This window comes from Gopherus evgoodei, unplaced genomic scaffold, assembly GCF_007399415.2.
Source record: "Gopherus evgoodei ecotype Sinaloan lineage unplaced genomic scaffold, rGopEvg1_v1.p scaffold_65_arrow_ctg1, whole genome shotgun sequence".
Lineage (NCBI taxonomy): Eukaryota > Metazoa > Chordata > Testudines > Testudinidae > Gopherus > Gopherus evgoodei.
In genome coordinates, this window is record NW_022060086.1 from 207,539 (window position 1) to 213,270 (window position 5,732).

General features: G+C 45.6%; 1 pseudogene; it reads left to right on the forward strand.

Moving 5' to 3' along the window:
* The first annotated feature begins 3,026 nt into the window (after positions 1–3,026).
* LOC115643645 lies at positions 3,027–5,164 on the forward strand (annotated as a pseudogene).
* Positions 5,165–5,732: the final 568 nt, after the last annotated feature.

Consider the following 5,732-nt stretch of genomic DNA (forward strand, 5'->3'; position numbering starts at 1 on the left):
TCGAAGAACCCTGGTCATTTTTCTGTGATTGCTCAGTTACAAGGATGCTTCCTAGTTGCAGCTGCCTGGATACCCAAGAGAAATTAGAGGCTTTTCATCTGGCTGCACTCTGCGTATGGAAAGGTCAAAACCTCCTGCCCAGTCTATGGCTGGGATATTGTGCCCATCAGCTGCTTTAACCAGCCTTCCCATCTCTGGGCAGCCTCCTCCACCCAGTACATCTCCCCCTTCAGAACATGACAAGAAATCTGTTTGGAATTTCTGGTATCCTTCCAAAATCAAATACCCACTCTACCAGCATCTAGACAATCTGTCACAGCGGTCTGAGTTACAATATCACCAAGCCTCATTCAACAAGCATGAGCCACACCTCCAAAAACCAATGCAATTGGATTAAAAATAATGGGATATAAATATACAGTAATGTGGGGTTCGTTTTCATGTGTCATTGGTTTCTCAGACTTCTGGGGTGCAATTGATTCAGGGTTTCTAGCTTTTCTGCAACTATTTTTTTTTAAATTCTTTGGAAAAGTGAAAGCTGAGATTCCTGCACAGTGTCTAGATTCCAGAAGTTGGGGCTCTAAGAAAGAGAGGAAATAGTATGAGAATCCTAATAAAATCCCAGTTGCTGGCACAAACACGGAGCCTTAGTGATGACAAGCCCAGATTCGAGGAACAGAGCCTACAGCAGGGCTGGTGCTGCAGTCCAGGTGGGTAGGATCACCAGGCACCCCCTGTGATTTGCCCTCCTGCAGTTTGCCATTGGATGTGACAAGGGTTAGAGCTGATGCACACTAAGCCAAGCAGCTGAGGTTCCCTGGTGGCCAAGTGGCCCCCCAGGGAACGTGCAGACATGCTTCATAAAGACACTTGCCTCCCTGTCTGAACAGATACTGCCTGCTGCCTGTGCAACCTCTTCAGTGACTCCCTGTCCTTCAGGGTGAAGACCTCTGGTGTCAGCGGTTCCTCTGCTAGCAGGAATTGGGTAAGTTAGCAGGATTCACAATCTTTAAAATGTGAAGTGAAGGGGAAAGGCTACAAGTTGTTTCCATTTGCAGATATTCTGTGCAGCAGCAGGGGACTCAGCTGGGCTGTCAGGGTGACACAGCGATAGTGGCTTTAGGGCAGGCAGCAGTAGGTAGCTTGGGACCCTTTCCCCTACCTGTGCCCATGCTCCACTGTGGGTTATTAAAGCTACACAGAAATCTGAGATTCAAAGCAAGTTCAAAGTGTGAAAACCCCGATGCCCCAAGTCAGGATTTCTCAAGGGGTCCCATTTCTAGAGGTGCCATGTGCTCTAGGCCCGATCCTGTCAGGGGCTGAGCAAGAGAAGATGCCACGGAATTTCAGTGACTAGTTCCCAAGTCACCTCAGGTGTATTTGCTCATGGAAATTTAATCAGCAAATGCATTTTCAAAGGTTTTATTCTCTGGCTCGATTGTGAATATAGGAATTCAGAGCTGTGTTGCTCTGTGGTAACAGGTCTGATGCGGCATATTTCTATTTCCTGACTGGCTGAAGGCTCCAGCACTTCTACACAGTAGGTATCCTTCACAGTTATGGGGCTACCTGCATCTCTGCTCCCTCTCTGGTCTCTGAGTGAAAGACACCAGGCCTCATACCCTGCCCATTTCTGGGGTGGAATCCTGCCATTCTCCCAACCTCAGACTGAGCTCTGGGCTACAGCCCACAGTGATTCAACTGTGCTTATCCAGCAGGTCAGAGAGCATTTGACACCTGTGGGTCTTCCCTTTGGGAGCATGTGAGTAGTGATGAGACGAGTGACCAGCCAGCTGTGAACCAAAATACTGTTTAATTTGAACAGTAGGACTAAAGCATAATATGGGGGAATAAAAGGGTATTTTAAACAATAGTCAATACATGTCTGTGACCCCAAGCCCTCTCACTCTGACAGGGGCACAGGCAGTCAGAGAGGTTTCATATTTCCCCAGCAGTGTCTGTGTACATCAGTCTGAACAGCCTCTCAGCAACCGCTGCCCCACATCTGAACAGACTCCTAGAGCTGGCAATACATGCTGTGTAATGTGGCTGGAAATAACCTAGAGAACAGGTGTTGGAGTTACTATGTACTACAGAGTGATACACATACTAATCCCAGTGCCCATTACTACTCCAGATACAGACTTCAGACTGACAGAACAGAACTTGAGGAGAACCAGTCACCTATTAATCCAGGAACAGAGGAGCTCCTAGATTTTTGTTTGCTGACAAGTGACTGACTGAGGGCTGAGACACTGGAATCTTTTCAGGTTCTGAAGAAATCCCAGTGATAGATGCTACATTTTACATCCCGCTCTAACCTGAGAAATCATCTCAGAAAGCAGATCACAGGAGAAATGATTGGTGGACATCTGTGTACTAAAGTACAGATGTGTAAATGTTATGAGAAAATTTTTCCATTCTAATACAAATATTACAACTCAAACTTTCAAGATATGCCTGTGTACTGAAAGCCAGCAGCAGGGTTGTTGGAATCTCTACAGGAAGGAGCAGTGGAAACTTTACTGCTTAATGGCTTTTGCTTTAGAAAGTATTTCAGAAGTGCTCCACATACTGTGTGCAATGGGTTTGTGCTATTAACCCATTGTTCAGTGAAGAGTTGGCTGATTCTTCCATCTGGTAACTGACCAGTATCTGTTTCTAATGGTTACATTCAGGTTCAAGAACACAATCCCTCTGCAATCCCTGGGCAAGAGTTTCCAAAAAGTAAAGTCATGAGAGAACAGAACTCCTGGCCTCTGTTTCAGCAGAGTAGAGCTCAGCTGCAGAAAAGGGGAGTGCAATAGGGGTTGTATGTAATTGACTCCCATCACCACTTACACAAGCATGGCTGAAGAAACTGACACACTCAAGCAGATATTAATGCAAACATAATGTTTTCACTGTTCACCCATATGTGACGCTAACCAAGCATCTGCCCAAATAAAGCAAATGTCTGTGTTAGCTTGTAACTTTCCAAATATCTACAGACCATCACCTGTGGAGAGGGTGCAGGTCCTGTGAGGATGAAGAGAAGCTTGTAGGATGATTGAACTTTCTGGATTCAGTCAACATAGGCCAGGCAAAGAACTTCAGCTTCTCTTGGAAGGATTTTTGGGGGTCAGAGTGTATCACTGGGATCATTTGGTAAGGAAAAGTTAACAGAGCCTGGTTCTTATCGAATTTACACATGTAAATCAGGAACAATGTTGTTCAAGTCAATGTTATTGAATTAAGAACTTGTGCCTAAGAATGTATCTGATGTACTGCAAAGAGGCAGTGGCTGAATGTGGACTCTCAGGACTGGAGAATATAAAAAAGTGTATATAATGAGACAATGAAATACGTTTATAAATAGCTTCAGTGCAGGACAGAAAAATACAATGACAGTTTTATCCATGCACTTCCTGTATGTTCACACTCTTCTCATGATAAAAATGGACCACTCTCAGAAGTGGAGGGCCAGAAAGAGTGTCTGTGGGAAAGTCACAATTATAAAATCACACAGCGCTCAAGTAAGTTGTGGATCTCCCAGCCACAAGATATCAGTTAGACCAAGAGTTTAATGGGATTCAAAGAGGGACTGGATGTTTATATAGATAACCAGAAAATCGAATTAGAATAGTGAGGATAGTTCCAAAAACTCTTCAATGGGTTGTAAAACTTCCTGATTTGCATTGCAAAAATTGTCTAATTAGTGGGTGCAGGTTATTTCAAAGCTCCCTATTGCAGGGCGTCTTCCACTTCCTCTGAAGCACCCGGAACAGGCCACTTCATACTAGGCTAGATCAGTGGTTCTCAAACGGTTGTACAGGTGACCCCTTTCCCACAGCAGCCTCTGAGTGGGACCCCCTCTTACAAATTAAAAACACTTGTTTATTTATTGAAAAGCATTATAAATGCTGGATGAATAACAGGATTAGGGGTGGAGGCTGACAACTCACTACCTGCCCATATAAAACCTCCTGACCCCCTGAGGGGTCCCGATCCCCAGTTTGAGAACCTCTGGGCTAGAGAGACTATGGGTCTGATGCACGATGGTAATGCCTATCTTCCTATGTGTTGTGTAAATCCAAGACTGTGTTTTTGCTGATCTTCCCTGAGCTCCTGGAAGTCTTTAGACTTGCACTGAGAGCAGAAAGATGTCTCATTAAATGTCTTCTAGTCTCCTTTTCTTTTTCCTTATAGGAAGGAAAGTTCAGAACTCCTCGGATCTGCCCAGTACATTATGTCAGCTGTCAATGACACCAACTACAACCCTGCAGTGTTCCTGCTCACCGGGATACCTGGGCAGGAAGATGTCCATCTCTGGATCTCTATCGTCTTCTGTTTAATGTATGTTTTTTCCATAGTAGGAAATTCAGTCATTCTGTTCATTATAAAAATAGATCCAAGCCTCCATGAGCCCATGTACATTTTCCTTTCCATGTTGGCCATCACAGACTTTGGCTTATCGATAGCCACCGTGCCGACAATACTGAGTGTATACTTGTTTAACTCTAGGGAAATCAGCCTCAATGCCTGTTTTGCCCAGCTGTTCTTCATCCACTTGCTTATATGCTCTGAATCCTCTGTTCTCTTGTTGATGGCCTTTGACCGCTTCATCGCGATCCGTAACCCGCTGAGATATGCTTCCATCTTAACCCTGCCAAGAATAAGCAAGATGGGACTGGTGTGTGTGCTAAGAGCGGTGGCTGTTATACTCCCAATCCCTTTTCTCCTTCAACGGTTCCAATATTGTCAGTCTAATATCCTCTCCCATTGCTACTGCGTAAACCAGGAGGTCATGAAGTTGGCTTGTTCGGATATCAGAGTGAACAGCATCTATGGCTTGTTTATTACAGTTCTAACAGTGGGGTTGGACTCGCTGCTCATCTTTCTCTCTTATGTGATGATCCTCAAAACAGTGCTGAGTATCGCATCCTATGCGGAGTGTCTTAGGGCCCTGAACACCTGTGTCTCTCATCTCTGTGCCGTCCTGCCCTTCTATATGCCAATCACCGGCCTGTCTGTGATACACAGATTCGGGGAGGGCTCTTCTCCCTTGTTTCAAACTGTCCTTAGTTATATCTACCTGCTCGTCCCGCCCCTGATGAACCCAGTTGTGCACAGCATGAAAAGCAAACATCTTCATGCAAGGATAATCAGGGCATTCATCAAGTGAAGGGTCAGTTCAACGTCCAGCTGCAGGGCTGATGGAGTGATAAACAAAAAATACAGGCCACCTATTCCATCCTGGACTCTTAAATCTGAGAAGACATGAGCTAGTGATTTCCATTATGGAGAGACAGGTTCAGATGGAGTCTAAGGCCTGGAGCAATTGGAGAGCGGCTGGCGAGGGCGGACAGCACACTGGGGGAAGGAGACCAAGGCAGGCAGCAGCATTTAAAAGTGACTTTTTTTGTGAAGATCCAGGGAACTAGTAGGATATTGGTCAAAAAAGAGCCACATCAGTGGCTGCTCTGACCTCAGAATTCCTGTTGATACAGTTAATAAAAACAAGGGATGTGAATGCTGTTTCCCATTACACTTGGCCTGTCACTTGGCCTGTCACTGTGGTTAAACACTCACAGGCTATGAAAAACGGTGCAGCGCTGTTCTACTATTGCTGTCCTGGCCCTTCCTGAGAGCTCTGGGTGCTGCGAGTTCCTTGGGGGCTGCACCAGCTGTGGACAGGAGCTGTTCAAGGGGCACGGACACCCCACTGTCCCCTTATGCCCTCAGCCAGATGT